The following is a 25,847-nucleotide window of genomic DNA, read 5'->3' as shown; positions in this document are numbered from 1 at the left end:
TTAATATTAATTAGTCATTGTCAATTGTTGATTTTTGCCTGTTCTCATTGTATGACGAATTATGATGGCTGTTTGGTAGCCGTTTGCATACTATGCATACTCTCTCTCTCTTCATATGTGTATGTGTGTACAACAGCTTTATGTTAATGTACAATCCTTAATATGTTTTGTGTGTGTGTGTGTGTGTGTGGGGGGGCACCAGAGGGAGTGTTCGCCCAGGGCGCCAAACAGGCTAGGACCGCCACTGTCAACATCTGAAATAGTCTTCAAATGAAAACTGAATGAACGTTCTTGAGTTCATTCAGTGTCACCTAGATTTACTTGTTTGAGTTTCTGGCAAAAGAAAATTTGTGATCAGTAATTGTTTTCTACTGTTGTACTATTATAAAATAAAAATAAAATAATCAACAACTCAATAGCGACTTAGTCCCAAGATCTCACATTTTCAAGCCCATTTCTTTTCCTACTGAACGAACTTACCTCACATCCGGTCATTTCCATCCCTGTTTTCATGATGCTGATATCGGGGACAGAAAAGCAATACAGTCCTGATCAAAAGTTAAAATGGCAAAAAAACATTTTTTCCATGGTTAGATCTTAACAAGGTTCCAAGTTGAGCTTCAACATGCAGCAAGAAGAAATAGGACTGAGGTCGTGTCCAAATTCATGGGCTGCATTCTCCTGAGGACGCATTTGTCGGCTGCATTCGGAGGAGTCTATGAATTTGCACAGCCTTCGTCGCGTCGCTGTGACGTAATCGGTCTACAAATGCGGCCTCAGGAGGATGCAGCCCGTGAATTTGGACACGACCTGAGACAAAACATTTTTCGAGCATGCAATTTATTGAAAACAACGCTTTAACTGAAACAGGCAGTTTTACAGCTGATGTTTCATGTTGAAGCTCAACTTGGAACCTTGCAAAACATTATTTTTTGCCTTTTTTTAAGCGCTCTAAAACATTTGATCGGGACTGTATTTGTGCCATTCAGACGTGAAATTTACGATGCAAACACACGAGACAGAATTCTACATGTACATAAATATGAATACATGAAAAATGATTTTTTTTTAAGACAACAGGCTCTGATAATACTCATCTTTGCATGTGGAGAAGATATTGTGTCTGTCTTTTCATAGCCATTTACTAATAAATTGCATTCAGTTCCTTCATTGCAACAATCTGATCTATTTCTTCATGCAAACAACTTCAACATCTATCTACGGTTCACTTTTCGCCATCATACTGTTATCAGTTTGATGGCAAAAACTGAACCGTACTGAACTGAAATGCATGTATTTATTGGCAATGTGTCCTTCATTGGCTTCTTAAAAAATAATGTGAAATATCAATTTCTAGAATTTGATCAGAGTTATGGGTTTGTTTGTCCTGTGTTTGCCTCATTTATTAGATATCCGCTGCTTTCCAGCGCAGTGTAGGAGGTAAAAGGTTAAACGACAGGTTTTGGTCGGGGGTGACAATCTGGGGGATCACACAAGCAAACAAGGCACTAAAGGTGAGAAAGGTCAGATGAGGGAGAGTGAGAAATTGAAGAGAAGGGTGTGTGGGTTGGTAAGAAAAAATGAGAAGCGTGTGTGTGTTTAGTGTGTGTGGAAGCAATGTATGTTTTTCTGTCTGAGCTGTGGATCAATGGCGGGACAGCAAAAGGGGAGGAAACAGGATTGCCGGTGGGATGGGATGGGATTAAAGGGACAAGTATGGAATCTGGGGTCAAGGCGAAGATTTAGCTACTCACCCTTGAACGTAGATCATAGAAACAGCTTTCAGTCTGTGGGGGCTCTCCGTGTGTGAAAGACGGAGAGAAATGGAGAGACACCGATATGGAAGTATTGTGGGAAGCAAAGTCAAGTCCTACCCGGATTTTTCATGCCTTGGCTAAGCACACAAACTTTGCTTGATTGCCTCTCATTTGAACCGAAACCTCTGACACACACATGCACAAACAGACATGTGGAGATACATATGAGCTCATTTATCAGGCGCACACATTTTCTCTTAAAGCCTAAGCATCTGAAAGCTCCCACACAGTGAGATTTTTTATTTTAAATTAGCACAACCCTGACAAGATACATAGCAAAGCCTGAGAGCTCCATCATTGTTAGCGTTTGTTTTTAAAAGGATGAGAATTATTCAACTCACCCTGCCAAGTCCCTTTGTGTCTGTATCTACAATATCTCAATAATTTAATGTCAGAATGTTAAAAAGCCAGATGAGACCTTTAACACTGTCTCTCATTCTTCTCGTCATCAGGATCTCCTGTGATCCTGGTGTTAAGATAATTAAAATCATATTAAGATGCTCTTATTGACTGCCATTAATCAACTGATGTCTTCTGTTCACTAACAGCAGATATTCCAGACTCGTTCCAGGTCTGATTTCGCCTGCCAGGCAGAGCGGTGTAATTTATGAGTTGTAATTACGGAGGTGTCAAAGGAACAGAACCAGTCCTGCTGCATGAATGGGTGACTTCTTGTTTTTTGCTGGTTGACTTGTATGGTTGATCTACTTCTCATAATGATATCTTACAATGTGACAGGAACAAACAGAAGAAAGCCCCCTCACATTATTTGTATGGTTCACTTTGAAAGTTGGCGAGTAATTTAAATTCATGGCTGTCGAATTAAAGATAACATCTGTACAACATCTGTCTGTGCATATAGTTTGATTCTATAATACAGCTTTGATCACCAAAAAATTAACTGCCAGATCATGAGAAAAGAATCAAAGATTTTTGGCGTTATTGATTTAGGATGAAAAATCCAAATGATCAGACTTTAGCTATGGATTTAATTTTAGCTCTTAGGTAGTGCTGCCAGATTCATGGGTTTATTCAATTTCCACTGGGACCGTGGATGCCAAAAAAATGCATGCTGCATCTAGAGAAACTTTAGATAAAAGTATCACTAATTGCAAGTATGATTCTTTATCTCTGGGCAGTCTGTTCATATGTCTGATGTTTGCATTTCTAATGTGTGTTTAACTGTCAAATCTCTTTATTCTTTGTTCTTGTCTTTCTGGACTCTTTCATGTTCTATCAGTGAATACAGCTCAGAAATAGAAACTTCTCTGAGATTTCTGCATATCTGGTGGATAGACTGGCATTACAAACCAGAACTTGTAGAAGAACGGCCATGTCCTGTATTGTCCCATTGGCCTTTCAGTCCACTGTAGCAAACAGGAAGACCAGTGACATTTTGTAGCAATGAGCAAATTTGTCTATGTTGTTGAAACTGGCCCTGATCTATCCTCACTCTATGTCACCAGGAGACCGAGGCCCTGTCATGCCCCATCATAAAGTTCGCGGATGACACCACAGTGGACTCATCTCAAGGGGGGATGAGTCGGACTACAGAGATGAGGTCAACAGACTGACTGAGTGGTGTTCAGTTAACAACCTCCAACTGAACACCACGAAAACTAAAGAACTTATCTTGGACTTCAGGAAGGGCAGAGCAGACCCACTTTACATTCACGGGAACTGTGTGGAGAGGGTACACTCCATGAGGTTTCTGGGCGTGCAGATCTCTGATGACCTCTCCTGGACTGCAAATACTACGGCGGTGGTTAAAAAGGCCCAGCAGCGTCTCCACTTTCTGAGAGTGCTCAGGAGGAACAACCTGGAGGAGAGGCTGCTGGTGACATTTTACAGAGCCACCATAGAGAGCATCCTAACGTACGGCATAACAACATGGTATGCAGGGTGCTCAGCTGCGGACAGGAAAGTACTGCAGAGGGTCATCAACACAGCCCAGAAGATCACTGGCTGCTCTCTGCCCAGCCTGGAGGTCACTGCAAACTCTCGGTACCTCAGCAGAGCTGGCAATATCATCAAGGACCACTCTCACCCCAGCAACCAACTGTTTGAACTATTACCGTCAGGCCGACATTATATTATGCTGCTATTCATACTGTCATTATATTAATGCTGCTATCCTGTATATATTGTACATACTATTGTTTGAGTACTTACGATTGTTTTTTTGTACTTTTTATATTTTACATTTATATTTATTATTGAAACTTGCACCAAGGGAGTGGCACTCCAATTTCGTTGTACTCTGTACAATGACAATAAAGGCTATTCTATTCTATTCTATTCTATTCTGTACAGGCTCTTGGTAAATGCATTGAGGAAATTGATGACTGGCTGTGCCACAATTTTCTCCAGCTAAACAAAAACAAAACTAAAGTAATAGTCTTTGGTGCCAAAGAAAAACGATTACAGGTCACCAGAGAACTTCAGTCTATACACCTAAAACCACCAACCAGGCGAGAAATTTGGGTGTAGTGATGGATGCAGACCTAAACTTAGAAAAACACATCAAGACAATAACAAAATCAGCTTACTATCACCTCTAGAATATATCAAGGATAAAAGATCTGATGTCTCAACAGGACCTGGAAAAACTAGTCCATGCATTCATCTTTAGTAGGCTCAATTACTGTAACAGCATCTTTACAGGTCTACCTAAAAAATCAGTCAGACAACTAGAGCTCATTCAGAACTCTGCTGCTCGAGTCCTCACTAAGACCAAAAAAGTGGCCCACATCAGTCCAGCTCTGAGGTCTTTACACTGGCTGCCTGTCCGTCAGAGGATAGACTTTAAAGTTCTGATGCTGGTCTATAAAGCTCTGAATGGTTTAGGACCAAAATACATCAGTGACCTCCTGACCCAGTATGAACCATCCAGATCCCTCAGGTCATCTGGATCCGGACTTTTATCAGTTCCCAGAGTCAGAACCAGACACGGAGAAGCTGCATTCAGCTTTTATGCTCCTTATATCTGGAACAAACTCCCAGAAAGCCTCAGATCAGCTGAAACACTCAGTTTATTTAAATCCAGGTTGAAGACTCACCTGTTCTCAGCTGCATTTGAATAAAACACCAAATCCACACTTTTAAACTTGAAACTTACATTTTAACTACTGATGTTATCTACTGTTTTGATTTTCTCTACTTTTTTTAAATCAATTTTAAATCGTGCTTTTTATTTGTTTTTGTTTTTTAATGTCTCTGTAAAGCACTTTGAATCACCTTGTTGTTGAATTGTCTATATAAATAAACTTGCCTTGCCTCTTATTTGATGATTCTCCTCCATCTTTCAGTGGGTTATAAAACGATCTAGATATAAAGCATCTATGCATACACCTACCGTATCTGGTTTTAAGTGAAACTGAACGATTGTACAAGAAAGGTGGTCAACAAATAGCTGCCCTATTTGGTTGCTTCAGTACAGCCAATCACAAACCAGGACTTGTGGAGGGATAAAACTATAGAGAACCGTCAAACACTGGTGGTTCAGTGAAGATGATACTGTATACAGTGGTCCCTTATTTATCGCGGGAGTTACGTTCTAAAAATAACCTGCAAAGTAGGCAGATTTATTTTTTACAAGTATTATAGATGTTTTAAGGCTGTAAAACCCTTCACTACACACTGTATACACTTTTCTCAGACAGGCATGAGTATTTTCAGACTTTTCTCTCTTGTTTAAACACTCTCAAAGTTTAAACCTTTGCAGAAAAACAAGTCCAGTATTATAGAATGAAACCAAAGATCAAACCCTGTTTTCAGGTCCAGAACATGGGAACAGAGCAGCTGCGAGAGAATTCAACATTAATGAATCAATGGTACGGAAGTGGAGGAAGCAAGAATGAGTTGAGTAAAGTTTGACTTATCTGACTGTTTTGTTTCGCGTAATGCGCTTTATAATTGGTGCGCCTTATGCTCTGAAAAATACGGTAACTTCTACCTTCCTCTAGCATGTCCAGAAGTCCAACTTTTTGTGCAGGTGCCTTTGACGGTGCAAAATGATTCGTAGACATTGTTGGGGAGAAAACTTACAAACATACAGTACAGCACTTCAAAAAGAAAAATCTGCAAAGCAGCGAGGCTGCAAAAGGTGAACCACGTTATAGCGAGAGACCAAGGCATCTGGGTATTATGTCCTCTATGTTGCAATCTTCCAACACACTAAAACACATGTAGTGTTTTAGTGTGTTTGCCATCATCTTGCAGGAAGTCCATTTTAAAATCCACTTGCAGAAAGGTCCACAGCTCTATTATGAATGTAACAAAATCACGTTTTATGGTTATTACTTTATCTGGACAAATCATATACAAATAGCACTCAGAATATTCTATTTGTAAAGACTTAATTAACAGTTACCCAAGCAGAAAGCTAAAACTGACTCCCAAATACTACAAAAACCTGATTTTTATAGGTGGTGTACCGTTTACAGCATTAATCGTGATCTGCAACATTTGAGGTTCAAGTCCTGCCGAAGACCTAAAAGGCCAAATAACCAGACTTTGATGTCTTTAATGTAAAACAAATGTACATAAAACTTAACTCTAGCCCTAAATTGCTCTCCCAAGTCCTGGCAATCAAGCAACAAATGAAAATAGGGTCAGTTTTGCCTGTCTCCAAAATAAAGTTTACCACCTATGATGACTTAGCTCTTAGACTTTAATCAGCATTTTTCCACCTGAACATCATGCTGAGATTCAACTGTGAATAGTGTAAAAAGAGCGATAAGTCGAAAGCCGCACACCACTGCAATAGACGTAACAACAGAAACAGTTTGATGTTCTTGGGAACTTCTGACTACCTGTCATGACCTATTGCAACAGTTGTCTGGTCCAAGCCTTAACATGGATCATCACTTGGTTTTCATTGTTTTTATTTCTGTCTGTGGTAAAACGATGCGCCGCGTGGGGAAGGCAAGAGCTTCATCACTGTTTACGTTCTCCATGCTTGGACTACACTAAAGCTGTGTGTGGGCCGGACCCCCGCTGAGACCGGTCGTGGAACTACTGTCATCAGTGTGAGCAACACCGATCTCACCTCCCAGTGTTCGGACAGGTTCCGCACCATTATCTGGCTGACTTGTTACCCAGAATTCCTCGTGTGTGAGCCGTAAAAAAAAAAGCTCATAATCCCTGCTGTTTGGTAGATACTTTTATATGCAGAACAGTGAGCATGGCGCTAATGCAGCTGTCAGAGTTCGGGCTGAATGTCTGACTGCATCCGCAATGATCGGCGCTCTTTGGGGGATTTTCTCTTTTTTTTTCGTCACATGGCTTTGAAATTCCTCTTTGTACTTTTAATTCACTGCTTTCTTTTTTTTTTTTTTTGAGTAAATGTGAAACTAAATTGAGATTTCACCCTGTTCAAACAATGTGTGTCATTTACAAGAGTCTAGTGGTTTTCCAGACTAAGCAACTACCCTGATCACTCACAATGAATACAAACACTGACCAGTCATTATGAGAAGACTTTGGTTTTGTCAAAGCCTGTTAGCCGTGTGAAAATAATGCTGTCTGACAACTCAGAATGGAGTTGGCTACAACCCATTTTAAACATGTGAGATAGTATCAGCATGAAAAAATCTCATGGTTTCTCTGTTATTTAGTTCGGGAAGATCATGAAGCGTGAGTAAGGGGCACAGGGTCAGCGATTTAAAGTAGCCCGTACCAGAACTACTTTCATAAACTTTACATAAAAGATGAAGATAGTGCCCAGGCCTTAAAGGTGTCAGTTACTGTCTTACTAAAATAACAGAAGGGTTTAAATTAATATATAACTAATAAAATCTGGTTTTGGTGATCAGTATCATTACAAGCTCCATCTCCTGATTGTTCACCATATCTCAGTGTCATCCCAGGTGAAAAAGTCAGTAAACTTTAATAAGGACAGGGTCATATCCTTGGTGTGTGTTTGTGAATGGTATATAAAAAATAACATGTGAAGACTAGAGCTGAAGGTTTTTGCCATTGCTATCTTGATTTGAAAAATGGCGTGGTGTTGATCTCTCAAAGACATCAAGGGAATATACATATCTGCATTCAGTTCAATTTAGTTTTATTTGTATATCGCAAAATCACAACAGCAGCCACAGATCACAGAGCAAGCGAGTCAAGAGCTTTTCTCCCATAGATTTCTACATAAACAGACTGCTTTTTCCAATCACAGGCCACCTACCACCCATTAGAAAGAATGGCTTCTGTAATTGCATGATTTCTTAAAACTGACTGCCATGTCCATTTTCATATGCAATGTATGGATGTACCTGGTATAAGCTCATAACACAAAATATAACATATTTAAATCATATTTATATGATAAATATGCATTAGCACTTCCAGTGATGAATCGGATGATTAAATTTGAATGCCCCGATATAATGTACCAAAAGTGAAGTATCGAATACTTCAGTCTGTACAGAAAATTTTGAAAATAGGCAAACTGAACTAGATGACTGTCAACTTATTACATGCCGATAACTGATTTGTCAGTTTCTCTACATCCCCAGCGACTACATCCAGACCTCATCCTGACCTCCCGACACACCCCAGGAAACCAAGAACAACTCCATACAAATCCTTTAAATAAACTATCTACGTTTCAGTAAGTTTAACACGGCCTCCAGAGTTGTAACCCACGGCTGTTTTCAGCCTCAGATGGTGGTCTCCTTCATTGACTCCGTGTTTCGCTAATGACCTTGGATCTGGATTGCCATTGTAAAACACAGATAAATGTTTACTGTTAAGAGATGACATCACAAGAACTGAGGTCTGTATAAATATACAGGTGCTCCCCCACCACGGCCACTCCACTTCCTCAAGTCCACATTGCTTTGATAAAAACAACTCTAAATGCCAGCATCTGCTGTTTCATTTATTTTGTTGGCTGCTGAAAACATAAACTTTTACTTAGCTGTGTGTTATTAGAATGTAAGCTTTTTCCATAGATCAGTTTTTGTTGGGCGAGTGTAAGTATCTTTGTATTTTTGACCTGAGCTTTCTTTCTTGGTCCTGTCTTTAATTAAGACCCTTTTATCCAGGCACATGTTTTTAAATGCATTACATAAACTCCTCAAACATCAATAAATCATTAGGATTTTAATCTGTATATTTAATCTATTACGAATGTAAATAAATAAAAATGTTGCTGAGAACACTCTTAACCTCTAACTTCCATTTCAATTTTGGAACGCACGACTGGTTCAAAGGGAAATCTGGTGGATATGTGGCACAGAGCAGCAATAACTAAGTACATGTTATCACTGCTAGCTTACACAGTAGAAATCCATTCCATGTTATTACAGCCCTCTCAAGGGAGCTATAGAGGGAAGATAGAAGAGCATAGTCATATTTGTTATTGCTTAGGAGATAATGAAGACAGAAATAAAAACTGGCTTCTTTAAATGATTACAAGACTTTTGAAAAATAGGTCACGCTTTTGTTAGCTTGAAAATGTTTTAGTCTGTTTCTGCTCTCCATACATGCAACAGTGTAATGATTTAAATAATTCCAGACTTCCAATTTCTCTCTGGAAATAGACTAAAATAAGAGATTATTGAGAGCCCACTCATATGTGATGTTTCTGGGCTATAGCTAGCTAGCTATAGCCTAGCTAAAGCAAAACCTCCATAGTGAATGGAAACAAAAGTACACTTCTCATATTAAAATGTGAACATTTACAAGTTGTAATATGTGTAGCATTTAAAAAAAAACTGTACAGTTCCAAGCTAACTCTTTTTGTCTCCTTGTAGCTAATGCTAAACCAGCACTTAACTTAACATTGGACTCTTGCAATCGATAATTTTACTTAAATTCTCAGGCCGTGGTGTTTTCACAACATAACCAGTTATTCAAGAAAAACTCCAATCAGTAAGTAGCCCTGGATATTTTATACATAAGGTTTATGAAAACTTAGCATAACTAAGCAGAACTAATGTCCGTATTTTTTTCTGACATAAAACATTAAAAACTTCAAATGTGAGTAGACTGAAAATGTCCTTCCATTATTTGTCATGTTTGGTACAGTTTTAGAATCTTATCATTTTACAACCTTGAGTTTTTCGGTATCCTCACAAATTGATGCTACATCTACGTCAAAAATTTCAGTTGCGTGGTTCCACGCAACTGAAATAAAGAAGGCTTTTAAAAAGCCTTCTTTATTTGTATATAACTATGTCAAGGAACAACCGTGTAAATGTGTGTAGCACGTAACATTACAAAAAGACCTTAGGGCTACAAGCTACTTTTAAAATACCTACTACTGTGTATATAATCTTTTCTGCTGAAGTTTCATTTTCCTCTGAATCTCATTGCTGTCACACCCGCTTCTCAAACAAGACTGACATCCTCCCTTGTTAGACATTCAGCAGCCATATAGTAACATGACCCATTTGCACACACACACACGTTAAGTCATATTGAGTGTGACCCACTGCCACCACACTTCTATCACAGCCTCTCTACATATCATACCGTACGCACGAGTGCTTACATAGTGTGTCTGTGTGCAGACGGAGCTAAGCACGAGCCTAAGCTGTAGCCGATACCAGACCGGAATATAATACACATCCCCTCAGCATTAGAAACATATGTGGAAGTCTGACAAAAGCTGGCATGTTCTCTGTGTGTCAGCAGTCAGTCAGTCTCCACGCTGTCTGTTTTTTAGCCCATGCAATGCTCTCTAGGGCGACACAGTGAAACAGGCTTTACAATGAATGCAGGAGAAGCTGTGAAAATAGTCTGTTATTGGTTCACGAGCAGGATCCTTGGTTACTTTCAGTGACAGTTATATTGCTGAATCACTATGTCATTTGTATGCATTTGGACAACTGTATTAATCAATATGATTTATGTTTTTTGTGTTTTTCTGAGCTATAATAGTTGGTAGAAAAGTAACCTTTGACTACATTTACTTGCTAAACTGCTCCACTAAACCATTCCCCTTACTTTAAGACCAAAAAAGTAGCTCAAAAGTTAAATATTTTTGTTCTTAGCCTTCAAACTAATGAAAATCTGAAAAAAAACATTCCAACCTAACCTCTTAGAATTACAGACACTGTCTACATTTTTACGTACTTCATAATTTCCTTACCTTTATAATTTACAGGCTACAAGAAAAGCCTAACACTGAGCATCTGTTATCTACTAATCAACTGTAAAAAGTCAATTTTGGGCGCAAATTCAGGATATTATATCACCATGTGGAAACGGTAGCTTGTCGAAATAAGATGTAACAAAGTTAGTTTGTATGTATGCAATTTAAGTACATTTTCAGATTTAGTGTACAGAATAAAAAATAAACAAATAATGATGGGGTCCAGTGGGAGATGTATTTCATGATTTTTCATGGAATGACTTTAGTGTTTGTGCTAATTAGTTAACCACGGATGTTTTCAATTCTATTCAATTTTATTTATACAGCGCCAAATCACAACAACAGTCACCTCAAGGTGCTTTATAATATAAGGTAGACCCTACAATAACACATACAGAGAAAAAACCCAACAATCATACGAGCAAGCAGTCTGGTGACAGTGGGAAGGAAAAACTCCCTTTTAAGAGGAAGAAACCTCCAGCAGAACCAGGCTCAGGAAGGGGCGGGGCCATCTGCTGCGACCGGTTAGGGTGTGAGAAGGAAGACAGGATAAAGACATGCTGTGGAAGAGAGCCAGAGATTAATAACAAGTATGATTCAATGCAGAGAGGTCTACTAACACATGTTAAGTGAGAAGGGTGACTGAAGAAGAAATACTCAGTGCATCATGGGAATCCCCCATCAGCCTACACCTATTGCAGCATAACTAAGGGAGCATTCAGGGTCACCTGATCCAGCCCGAACTACATGCTTTAGCAAAAAGGAAAGTTAAAGCCTAATCTTAAAAGTGTCCAAACAATTAATTTCACCCATTCCTCATGAGTTTCAACAGCATGGATTTATCCCCCATGTTCAGAAGGTCAATACAATGTTGTAATTTAACATTAATTGACGTTTCCTTCTTATTTCCACAAGATAAAAATCACATTGGCATGTTGCAGTTTTGACATAATGGAGAATGTATCGAAGAGGAGATAGAATGGGACTTTCAGGGACTGATAGCTGCCCTATGACAGCCTAACACAGCTGTCAAAAGTACCCCCTAGATACCACAGAGAAACAGACACAGTCACGTTCCCACGTAAGGCCAGTTTAGAATCACCAATTAACCTGTTTAACATGCACGTCTTTAATCTGCGTGAGGAAGCCAGACTATCCGGAGTGAACCCACACAGGAACAAACTCCACAGCCTGTGCATTCACACTCAGGAGCGTCTTGCTGTGAAGCATCAGTGGTCAAACCTGCATCACCTAAATTTAAATCAGGGATCTTTTAATTTTTACAGCCCAAAACTTTTTGATCGCACCGTGTTAATTCATGTTATTGGTAAAGTTACCAAACTATAACATCTTCCTGCATTTTGAAATCTGCCTTCTCACCTGCTCTCAAGCTAATTATTCAATTCATCTTCATTTGTTAATATAATTATTAAGTATTTGTGAAATGCAGCTATATAGGAGGGAGCCAGCTGGAACATTTTACCTTTACTGTCTTCTGAGACAGTAAAGGTAAAACACACAACAGTGTGTCTTTAAATACCTGCTTTAACGGAAAGCTGCTGTCTGTGCAAATGAATCCATAATGACCAGCTACAACAACATATCCCACCAGTTATTCAGTGAGTAATTGCTATTCTTAAAAAATATGTTTTTTGAGGTGAGACCCATTTAAGATATTGGCTGAAAATACAGCAGAGCATGCTGATTGAGTACCAGTCAGGTTTTTTTTTTTATTTTGATATTGAAATAGAACTGACATAATTTGTTAGTTTTAGACCGAGTCATCCAAAATCATTTCGCTGAATTTGCAGCGATGACAAAGTTCCTGCAGGGGAAAAGCAGGGGTAAACGACTGCTAGGAGCTTTTATTTCTACCCTGAAACCTTGCACCCTTGGAAAGTGCCAAATTTCCGCCCTGCTCCGAGTAGGCTGGCATTCCTGTTGTTGGTCTTTGAAAGCTTGTGGTTTAGCCAAATAGATGGCTTGTCTTTGCCACAGAGGCTTTAGCACACCTAAAGCACCCTGTCTCTGTTGCTGACTATCTACTGATCTGAATGACTAAATAATTCACTTACCATTCCTGACGTTCAGTTTTCTCAAGTGGCTACTAATCAGCGGTCCTCCAGTCAGAGGAAGTAAAGGGTAGGGTGAGGAGCTTTTGAACACCAGCAATATGTGACAATCTGTTTTGGCACTTTGTCAAAACGTCTCTTTTGTCACCGCCACACATTTGTGAGCTAATAGGTGATGAAAAGCCCGGTTGGAGGCCCAGATGAAGCAGAATATTTGATGAAGACTGAAGCAGAGGCAGAAGAGACGTTCAAGCATTAGCATGCGTGCTAGCCAGAGTCAGTCCCAGGAGAGAAACCTAAGTCTGGCCTCGGCGTCCCAGCGGACATCCTCTGCCGAGGTTAGCATATCCCTGTTTCGGCTGACTTGCTGAAAGTCGTGTGTGTGTCTCTGTTTTTCTGTGTGTTATATACTCTGTGCGAGTGTGTGTGCGTGGCTGCTGAAAGATTTGTTATTTGGAGCGGTGAATTTTAATGACGTTTGTCAACTCTAATACGCAGAGCTGCCCAGCTGTGGACAAGACTGAAGTTTTCTCAGCTTGCTTTGAGTTTATTTAGAGGAAGTGCTGGTTTTCACGAAAATTACTGCTACTTATTTCTGGAATAAATGCACGGTATTTATAGATGGGGACGGGGATAGTAGCATGTGTACACATTTACATCCTCGCACTCAACATGAGGATCATGTGCTTTCCAGATGACCAATCAGCCGTCATCACTTGTCACTGGAAAGACGCTTTGTAGGCTGTTTAATAACGCTGCTTAATAAAGGTTTATCATACGGTTCACATTTAGGTATTATTTACATTTATATGCTGACGGGAGTATGAAACAAATATGGCGTTGAACTATATTAATACAAACAGAAGAAAAGAATAGTAAACATATTTTGGTACTCTGTAAAAAGACCAGTCCTTCTACTGTTGACTATATAAATTTAGCGCAGTTCAAATGCGTACTTCTTATTAAAAGCATTTGCATTTGTAGTTTTCTGTGACCATGATACACACTGCATAATCCACTTTACCCATTTTATAAATTGTAAACTATTAGTCCAGATAAACCACTCTGTTCATCTGGAGATAGCGTTCTTGAATATTAATATGCAAATTATGTTCATGGCCATTGATCAACAACTACTGATCAATGACCGTTGATTAATCGACATGACTACCACTCACATAGAGTTGGGGATTGGCTGCAATCACAGCATTATAAGTTGGTTAAAGATGTACGCTTAGGCCCCCTCCTCGATTCAGAGATGGTCTTTCCTTTTTCATGTAATTATTCTAAAGCATCTTTAACCCATGACATCACTACAAATGATACAAACTTGGGTTTATATAAGGAAATGCGTTTGTAGCTATTAGGATTTTGTGTAGTGCAAGTTGAACATAAGTATTTAAAAAGCAGAATTTAGTTAGGATTAAGATTAATGATTAAGGTGCAACTGGATTGCTTAATAGTGTAAACATTTCACAAATATATTGAGATAAAATATAGCTGAAAAGAACTATGCAGGAATAAGTTCAATAGCAAACACAAACCCAAAAATCATCTTCTTCGAAGCTGCTCTGCTAGCTACTTCTTCAAAGTGCAGAAATGGTTAGTTAACAAACAATATTTTAAATTATATATAAAGCTTAAAAACTCCTTTTTTGAACGTCACAAGGTACAGAAGTCATTGTAAATGCAGAAAGTGCAAAAAATTAGCATTCGGTATTTTGGAACATAATGGTGTCCATGGCTTCTATTTATTAGACAACCTGTCAAAAACAAGCAAGTGGTAATATTTTAGAAATATTTCAAAATGTGTTTAAAACTAAAAACTGTATTGTTGTTTATTTTTTAACCAAATTAGAGCCTGGGTGTCTCTGAGAAGTCAGAAATTATTCAAGCCTAATGTGCAACCTCTACCTCTAAAACTAAGTCTGCAGGAAGCAAAGTAAATAGCTGTAATTTGTCATCATTTTAATGTGTTCTGCTTCTTTGTAAAACAGAAAATTGGAAACTTCATGGATAACAACAGTAAATCAAGTTGTTAAGCACTGTTTATGCATGTGTTTAAAAGGCATTATGTTTATAAGTTTTAAAACATGTTAGTTGTAACTGGTATGTTTAGTATTGCAGAGGTTTCACGAATACGGTGACACAGCACATGGCCAAAAAGAACTATGGAGATAAGGAGTTGTGGCGCATTAGCTGTTAGCCTTCAATTGTAGGCTAATGTTTACAAGAATTATTTCAATCTCAAACACACTGCTAGCTGTCAGTTACCTGATGAAATCTAAAAAAATGCACTTTTGTAATACTGCTCTGCTAACAACCTTACTAGCTAATTATCAGATATATGTTATAGCTGCTTCCAAACACAGGAGTGATGCATTTTTAAAAATAATGTTTTTATACGCGAACTCAACTGTCCTAAAAAAAGACACTGAATATCAATGAAATGTAATAATCGCTCCCTGCTTTTCGAGACAGTTCTCTTCTGATTGGCTGCCCCTTACAAACATAGGGTTTGAACAGGATGTGGGTGGGGCTTCATGCTTCAAACTTGTATGCCTGAAATGACCATGTTACAAATATCAGCTCTTACTAGTGTCATAAAGTAGAGAGAATCAGTTTTAAACTGAATGTTGTGAAGCTTGAGCTTTGGCATGAGGGATTACTTTTACTTACAGTGACAGTGATATATATATATATATATATATATATATATATATATATATATATATATATATATATATATATATATATATATATATATATATATATATGGCCACATTTAACATGAACACCCACCATTGTTACACTGTACATATCCTTAAAAAGCACACACCCATTTAAAGGTATGCTTGACCAGGTTAAATTAATATAAAAAATGTATTAGAATAATTGCAAAACATAGCAATTATACAAGATGCAAATTCAATCTAAATTATACAATAATAATGTTTGGAATACAAGCTCATCACAAAAGATGTGCGAAGTTATCTTTTATGATTTCTGTTGCAAATAAAGTTTTGTGCACATGCTCTCATTAATGGAAGAATCTGCTTTGAGAGAATGTGGTGAAAATGCTAAACAGACTGCATATGGGACTTCAACCTGTCTTTGCATTGTCAGCGGTAACCTGGGGGCACATTGCCTCTGCTGTGCATGGCCAAATGCAGATATCTGAAGCCTAACAGGCTGTGAAATGTTACACTGTCAACCTCTGAAACCCATAATTCTGCAGATCTGTTTGACACTGACACTTTCTTGCCTTCAGCTAGAAGTCATCAGCTGTTTCCATCCATCTTGAACAAAGACCAACAGCATGCATTGCAGAATCCAGTACTGCCCATCATTATCATTTTTAATCAAGCGTCGGCTCTTCAGCTTGCATGGAGCATGAATGTTTGTACGTATATGTGCGTTTCCTGCTCTGTGACCAGAGCCGCTGTGCCAGCTCTAAAGAGCCAGTGTTTCTTTGTGCCAGTGAGTCATGTCAGTTGGTTAGCACACATAATTGCTCCTAAATTCTCCCGTCAGTGGCTGGCTAATATCTGATTAAAAGGTAATGAGCCACATCCCATTCAGCAAAGCACCTCCCACTACTCTCTTGCTGTGTTGCCTTCAATTTTTTTTGTGTTCTTTCTTTTTGAAACTTAGTCTGCCATTTTTGGTGTCTGTGCCATAGAGACAAATAAAAGTTAGCTATAACGTAATTTTTTTAATTAATATTATTTTAAGTGACAAATGAGGAAGTAATAACCTATTCAGAATTAGAATGATAACATAAAAATTTGTGATTTTTTATGATTTCATACAGAGCATCTAGCTAGCTGGCTAGCTAGCTAGCCAGCTAGCTAATAAAATACTAGAATTTCATGCCGCAAAAACTGAGCAACAGACTTTTTGTAAGATTTATGTACAATTAACTGGACAGCCATCTACATTTTTAGTTAGACAATTTAACTAAAAGTGCTCAAAAATTCACAAACAAGGTGGAGAGGTCTAGTTCTAGGTAGCGTAGGTGAGGCCTAGCAGGTACTGATTGGCTATAGCTAGCTGTCAGGTTGTGTGCACCCACACTCCATTTCTTTAGTGTTCCCAAAGTTGATTAAAACACTCAAAATTCAATGAAAGAGGTGCTCATCACGTTTATATGTTCAAGTGCATAGTGTGGAGGATGTCATAAGGCCTTGAGGCAATCGGATGCAAAACACAGTATTTATGAGTTTTTTGATTTGCAAATCGGTCAGATTTCACCCGAACATGAGTGGCCACACCACTGAACAGAGCTTTTAGAGGGAAGCTATCCATAGAGGTCAAAACTAGTTTTTGTACCCAGATGTAAATATGCTTTTAAATGCTGTTAAGATTGGCCTTTTGAACATGGGAGTCTATGGGGACTTATTCAGCCCCAAGTGGCCACTTGAGGAACTGCAGTTGTTGTCCAAGTTTGCCACTTGGTCTTCCCTCACTTATTCTTATATATTCATCGGAAATTTCCCAGGGATGTGCCTTCAGTTGCAATCCAGTGACAATGAAGGGCACAGTGAATTACTTATAGTTTTACATGTATGAAACACTTTATTCACCACTTCTAACTTTCTGTTCTAAAGGAGCCTGATCCCTGACCATGACTCATTTGGCCATGTGACCATTTTTCCGCATTTCTAAGACTAAGGGTTCATTCACCAACAATACTTAATATAACCTGATTTAAATTTCACAGTCTCCATTCAAGATCATCTTCTCGCATTTCTCTAGACAACTTCCACTGCGCGTGAAATGTCACCATGCTCCACACTTTGGATGTAGACGTATGTAGACTGTAGAAAGAAAGTTGTTCCATTACAAAGCTGCTCAGAATAAGATTTGTTGATTTGATTATTTTTCCGAGTTACAAGGTGATATTTTTCTTTTTTTTTTATCATGCTTCATTATATTAATGAAGAAAAACAGGAATTTATACAGCTGATATCTCCCAAACTGGACAACTCACACTGAAACAATCTACTTGGATAATTATGGGAAAGAAAAAAATATATGAATAAACCTTTTTTTTAACCTGCCATTGAACCAAATGATGACTAGACATTTATATTTACTCGAAGAACATCTTTGCAGTGTGAAAATGTATTTATTTATTTTGTGAAAGCTCATCTCACCACCCTTACCTCAATTTTAAAACCTCTTTCAAAATTCAAAAGTTTGAGGCCTTGTTCCAGAAATTCATTGTGCACCTACTATATTTAAAAGCGTCTGCAGTTCCTGTTTCTGGTTTAGTTTTTCTTTAATGTTTTTACTGCTGAAGAATCACTTAATTTGGTGCTCTGTTTTCCAGCAGCTCTGTCTTGATTTTGTGAAAATTAGACAGCCTGCTGTACTTAAAGGGAAGACGATGATAACACCACTCCTCCTGGACACCATGACAAATTATAATGACTTTTTAATGCTCTCTGGCACAGTAAGTGTCTTGGATTCCTTTATTGAGTTCATTTGGAAGCAAATTCCACCTGGTTACCTCAAACAGTTTTAAAGAAACATAGTTTTTGCAGAAGTTTAACTTCAGGAGACATACAGAAATATGAGCATTTTTCACTACAGTTTCATCAGAGCTGTTTCAGATGGACTCTCACACAGTTTTAGCTCTAAATGTTGGGGAAAATGAGAAGCTAAGAGGGCATAACGCAGGGACTCTTAGATTGTTTAAGACCGCGCCTGATAGGTTTATAAGCTTCAGCAGCAGACCAAACAGCAATTTTTGACGCCATAATTGCTCAATTTATGAGCCAGTGCTTAGATATGAGAAGTATTGCGCTGGGTATTTATGCCAAGACAAGTAAACTAATCAGATTTAGGGAGTACAATTGGAAATTATTTTCATTCTAAATGATTTATTTAAAAAGAGATTGGATGGTATTTTGTGATGGTTGAAAAAATCTGTCTTGCGATAGCTGAAATCCCCTTCCAAAGAAAAGAATATCATTTACTAACTCATTAGTCTTTATTTTCAGTGTAGACATACTCTGTATTTCTTTGTATATCTCTCTGTGCACTGTGTTTGGATGGCTGTATATTTGCATGCATATACTGCAGCTGTGGCCGAACGCATGCTTGCGTTTCCACATACAGTCTTCTGTACTGTACTGTAAATGCATTTAATAGTCCACAGTTCGTTCCAAACTCTGCCCTAGTGCCAACTCAACATTGTTTCCCTTTGTGCCATAACTGCATGAGACACCAATATAACGAAAGACTCATTAAAATCACTGGCTCAATAAAAACAATGTTGGCATTACTGCAAATCACTAAGAAATTCAAACACTGAGCATCAAATTTATTTTGTCTTTTTTCTCGTGTTGTGGGCGAACAGCGAGGTTGCATTATAAGCAGGAGATCCATTGGGGACACAATGGCCATAAAACTACATTGGGTAAAATAAGTATAGTTTGCACGTGATGTTATCTGCACCTTGTTCAAGAGCTGTCCGCCAGTATCGGTAGTGATCACATCCAATATATACTTTACATAGAAATTATCACTACTTTTTTCCCCAACACAACACCTATATTCTGCTTGTACTTTTGTAGGGCTTAATATCCATACATCCATCCTCTTCTGCTTTTCCTTGTCAGGGTTGCGGAGGGGCTAGTCGATATAATTTGAAATTACTTTTTAGAGGGCTAAACTTCACAGTACCAGGAAACACACTTGGAGGGTGTAAGTTAAGATCCATCTTCTGTCCTCCCTTACCCAGTTTCTCCACATAACGAGCAAGATGCTAGTCATGAAAGTGTTTTACTTCCTATTCTTACATGTGGGTGGCTGTAGCTCGAGTAGAGTAGGTCACCTACTGATCAGAAGGTTAGTGGTTCAATCCCTGGCTCCTCCAGTTTGCGTGTCAAGTATCCCTGGGCACGACACTAACCCCAATAGCTCTCCGATGCATCCATCAGAGTATGAATGTTAGGAAGCACTAAGTATAGTGATTGTGGCATGTTGTATAGAGCACTTTGAGTTCTTCAGGAGAGTAGAAAAGCGCTATATAAGAATCAGTCCATTTACTTCCTATGAGAGGGAATATATACGTTTCCTGATAGTTGCCATAGTTTATCTCATCTACATAATGTTTAGTAGATTTCTTACCTACTTATTACATATCCAAAATGGCCGACCAGTTAATGTCACTTGGTTAGCAGACACATGACCGCATGTCTGCAAGACACATGTCTGCAAGACACATGACAGGGAAAAAGTACTGATCACAATTAGAAAAGGAGATGCGGAAAGTCATGAGACCAGCTGAAAGCAATCCTGCTGCTTAGTGTAAATTAACATCAGCTGGTTCAGTCCCAACTGATGGCCTATAAAAAGGTGTCTCATTGATTGGTAAAACCAATGAGCACTCTCATGACCATAACAGCCTTATTGTTGCAAAATATACTGGTGGAATTGGTTACAAAAGAATTTCTAGACTACTGAAGTTTCCAGTGAGCACTGTTTTGGCCATAATCCAGAAGTGGAACAAACATTATTTCACCATAAACCGGCCCCCACAAGTGCTTCCCACAAGACTTAAGACAGAGGAGTGAAAAGAATTATCACAAGAGCTGTCCAAGAGCCAAAGACCACTTGTGGAGAGCTACGGAAGGACCTGGAATCAGCACACTTACCACGCAAGACTCCATTGGTAAAGAGAAAGCAAGTTGAAGCATGTTTAAAGTTTGCTGAACAACATTTAGACATGCCTGACAAGTCTAAAATACTGGGAGAATATAGTCTGGTGCAGTGTAGTCTTTAGACGCAAAAGACACTGCATTTCACCCCAAAAACCCCAAACCGATATTAAAGTTTGGAGGTGGGAACATCATTGCGTGGGGCTGTTTTTTGTACCATACGGCACTGGCACACTTCGTAAAAATGAAAGAAGGATGAATGTAAAAATGTACCAAGACATTCTTGATGAAGTCTGCTGCCATTTACCAGGATAATGAAGATGAAACGAGGATGGACATTTCACCAAGACATTAATCCCAAACACACAGTCAATAAAACTCTCAATTTGTTTCAGAGAAAGAAAATAAATCACCTGTCGTCAAGCCAGTTGAAATTCTATGTAAAGAGCTAACGCTCAGAGTTCATCAATGGGACCATGGAGAATTCAGGATCTGAAGGATGAACCAAAATCACACCTGATGCGACTGGTTTCTCCATACAGGAGGCATCTTGAAGCTGTAATCACCAACAAAGGCTTTTGTACAAACTATTAAATACATTTTAGTAAGCATGTTCAGTACTTTTTCTGTGCGTCATTTCTCATCAGCACACATAATTTAATTTATGGGCATCTATGGTTTGATTTCTCTGCATGTGTGGATTGGATTGTTTGTTATCAACATTTGGTAAGATTTTAATGTCAATAGCGCCTTTACAAAATATATTTATTTACAAAATTTGTGACGTGTTCAACACTTATTTTACCCACTGTATGTGCAAAAAGTCTGCATAACTGTAAAATGGAATTACAATATGTTCCAGCAAATTACTGTATAAACCTATAACAGTATCCTAAAATGACATAAATTGGATAAGTCATTAACAGTTATTACATTCTCTAAATGACACAAGATATTCTTAAATGTCTCATCTGCTATTCATATTTTACTAAATAAAAAGTGCATTTTCCTCACTGAAGCAGAACCTAATTTTCCAAAAGTAGCAGCAGGAAAGCCAACATTAGATGTGTGCTTTGCTAAAACTATTCACATCTGCACTCATTCTCATCCAGGAATTTGCAAGCAAAAATATTCTGCCATCAACAGCATTCTGGCTTTCATTTGTGGCTTACGCATTGAAATCAGCAATCAAAAACCTTGCCAACGTATGGACTCTACATGATGCTAAATATGCAGCAGATCCTTTAGGATGAGCTGGAACGACTGTGGAACACGCTTCTTTCAGCACCATTCCCCATCATCCTATCACCAGTTTGTGGGATGTCCTTTCTCTGACAGGTTTTAGGAGATAAAATCACTATTGCTTGGAGCGTCGTAAGAGTCTTACCACTTCCCAAACTCTTCACTCGCCTGTCTATAACAATATGATCGTTATCAAGGTGTTTCTGGCCTTTAAACCTAGGGAAAATAGGAAACAGGTAAAGTGAGTTACTGAAACATCCAAACATAGGTGAAATATATAAGGCAAAACAGAGTTTGCACAATTCTGTTGAGCTCGAGGGTCGGCATTTGGTATAAAACCTTGATTCTTCAATAAAACTTGGAATCTCTTAGGCAAACTTTCTTGCCATTTTTTTCTTTAGGAACAGTCCAACGCTCTTCATTGGAAACTGGCCACTGTTTTCGTTGTTTTCTATAAAGAAGATCTCACACAGCTTCAATAATGTTGAGTTCTTGGCTGGAGGCAGGGGGTGGGGGAGTCCATGTCTGATAGTATTCTATCAGATTGTGTGTCTCTATCCAGGTATGCCTTTACCACACTGGCAATGTGTTTGGGATCATTGTCATGCTGAAAACTGAAGTGAGCCAAACTCCTTCCAGATGGTATTGCATGGTGGATCAAAATTTGATGGTGCATTTCTGCATTCCTTCAGTTTTGACAAAATCCCCAACACCGCTGGCCGAAATGCAGCACCAAACGCTCGGCTGTGTTTTACAGATGGCTGTACTACTCCAGAACAAACCAACCAGAAATATCAAATTTGGATTCATTACTCCTTAAGACCTGTTGCCACAGATTTTAAATCCAAATCTTGTCTAATTTGGCATTTAAGCTTTGTTTTTGCTAGGTTACCTTATTTATGTGTACACAACACTGGTTTGTCGCTGGTTGCATTAGCTTGAATGAGTCATAAGTCAATATTAGTGGCCAAACAAACAAAAAACATTCATCTGAAAATAATCAGGTAAAACGATTGGACTGAAACTGAATGAAAAAGCAGCCAAAGACCCTGTGAAAGCCTGGAGAACAGTGGTCTGGCTCAAGACTACTTTAAAAATTAGATGAAAGTCTGGCTTCTTGGAAGCCAACTATAAAAATTTGAAGGGTGTCTCAAAACTTTTGCACAAACAGAAACATTCCAGAGGGTTCATAAACTTTTTTATGCCACTTAAACTTTGGACGGTCTAAACTCTGTCTAGTAGATAAACTTAATCTAATGGTCCTGAGGCCACGGGCAGTTTCGAATAATTCGTCATCTGAAAATGCTGCCAATTAAACAAACAATGTGTGGCGGACCACCAGGTGGCTCCACTCACACACAAGTTGAAAGGAAGTGTGGGGGTGGAGATTTTGGCGCTGACTATATGTGAAGTTCTGTCAGTTAATAAAGTTGTTTGAGTGAGACACTGAGACCTCTCCTGTCGTTGTTACATACCTCCACATTGGTGACCCCTGTAGTGAACATGCTAAGGCTCGACGACGAAGCCAGCTCTGGCCTGGAAGCATCGGCGGCCGCCGGACCTTCACCTCCGCCGATGGCTGCGTTTGCTGTGGCGCTTAAATTGCCGGATTTTTGGCTTCACGATCCTCCTTCATGGTTCATGCACGTAGAAGCTCAGTTTGCTCTTCGTGGAGTTTCAGCCGACGACACTAAATACCACCATGTGGTGGCCTCACTTGACCCGCTGTCAACCCGCCATGTGATGACTCTCCTCCGGGATCCCCCAGCCCAGGGCAAGTACGCCGCCCTCAAGGGGCTGCTGCTGCGGCGTTACTCCCTCTCTGATGCTGAGCGGGCCGAGAAACTCCTTTCCATCGCGGGCCTGGGCGACGGCACCGCCCTCGAGCTCATGGAGAGCATGCTGTCCTTGCTGGGCGCGGAGGACGGAGGATTTCTCTTCACCCACCTCTTTCTTCGACAGCTGCCGGCTCCAGTGCGCGCTGGCCTTGCCAACTCCCCGCTATTGGCCACGAAGGATTACCGCTCCCTTGCGGAAGAGGCGGATCGCATCCTCCTGGCTACCAGGACTTTCGGCGTCCAGACGGTTATTCAGGACCCACCAGCGTTTTCCCCCTCCCCCTCACCGATGCTCCACGGGCCCTCCGACTCGTCCACTGTGGCCGGAATCGCTGCACGGCGGCACCGCGGAAAGGGGCTTTGTTTTTATCACCAGCGTTTTGGAGCGAAGGCACGGCGCTGCCTCCCGCCTTGCAGTTTCCAGACCCAGGGAAACGGGCATGTCAGCGCTCTGTAGCAGCCGCGACCGCTGGCAACAAGGAAAGGCTGCTTTTCTTAGAGGACTCACGCTCGGGGAGGCGTTTCCTGGTGGACTCCGGCTCACAGAAGAGCCTTCTTCCCCCGGCTGGCTCGGACAGGCTAGCTGAGGGTTGCGGGCCATTGCTAACAGCGGCTAATGGCTCTCCCATCAAAACCTTCGGTGAAAGGTTGGTGACTGTTTGCTTTCACGACCGTGACTTTCAGTGGAACTTTGTTGTTGCTGCTAGCTCTGTGCCTATAATAGGCGCTGATTTTCTTTGTGCTCACGGACTACTGGTTGATGTGGCTAACAGACGTTTAATTGATGCTGTGTCCTTTTCCTCATTACCCTGTTTGACTCGGGGTGCTCAGCCCGTGGTGCATGCTAACTCAGTAGATTCGGGTGACGTTTTTCAGTGTTTGCTTTCTGAGTTTCCCTCACTCACTGTCCCCACTTTCTCGAGCACGGTGACGAAGCATGGGGTAGAGCATTACATAACTACAGTAGGGCCCCCGGTGTTCGCGCGCGCGCGCCGCCTCGACCCCGCCAAACTGGCTGTCGCTAGGGAAGAATTTGCCACCATGGAGCGTCTGGGCATCGTGCAGCGTTCGAACAGTGCCTGGGCTTCTCCGTTACACATGGTGCCTAAATCTGATGGTCGGTGGCGACCTTGTGGGGATTTCCGCCGTCTTAATAATGTCACGGAGAACGATCGTTATCCCATTCCCCACATCCAAGATTTTTCCGCCCATCTTGCGGGGACCTCGGTTTTTTCTAAGATCGATTTGGTACGGGGATATCACCAGGTTCCCGTGCGCGCGGAGGATGTCCCCAAAACCACCGTAATTACACCTTTCGGCCTTTTCGAGTTTCTGCGCATGCCGTTTGGCCTGAAAGGTGCCGCCCAAACCTTCCAGCGGTTGATGGACTCGGTCTTGCGCGGGCTGCCCTTTGTTTTTGTATATCTTGATGATATACTGGTGGCCAGCAGCTCGAAGGAGCAGCACATGTTCCATCTGCGTCAGGTTTTTCAGCGTTTGGCGGAGCATGGACTGATTATTAATCCGTCTAAATGCCAGTTTGGGTTGCCCGTTCTCGATTTCCTTGGGCACCGTGTTTCCGCCGAGGGCGCAGTTCCGTTGCCTGACAAAGTCCGAGCTGTTTCGGAATTTCCGCGTCCCACGACTGTTAAGGCACTGCAGGAATTTTTGGGGATGGTGAATTTTTACAACCGTTTTCTCCCCAGAGCGGCACATCTGCTGAAGCCCCTTTATGGGGCGTTAAAGGGTAAAAAAGCTAATGACCCCGTTGACTGGTTTCCGGACAGCATCCAAGCGTTTTCTGATGCTAAGTCAGCGTTAGCTAATGCTGCCCTTCTGGCCCACCCATCCCCCTCAGCGCCGATTGCGTTGACCACTGATGCGTCGGACATAGCGGTGGGTGCGGTGCTGGAACAGCGAATCTCGGGTGTCTGGCAACCGCTCGCCTTTTTCAGCCGTACGCTACGTGACAGCGAACGCAATTACAGCATTTTTGACAGGGAGCTACTGGCGCTCCACCTGGCGTCTCGTCATTTCCGGTTTTTTCTCGAGGGTCGTCACTTTACCGCATACGTGGACCACAAACCCTTGACGTTTGCCATGTC

This window comes from Rhamphochromis sp. 'chilingali' (assembly GCF_963969265.1).
Source record: "Rhamphochromis sp. 'chilingali' genome assembly, chromosome: 22".
In the NCBI taxonomy this organism is placed as follows: Eukaryota; Metazoa; Chordata; class Actinopteri; order Cichliformes; family Cichlidae; genus Rhamphochromis; species Rhamphochromis sp. 'chilingali'.
This window is presented reverse-complemented; position numbering follows the sequence as displayed.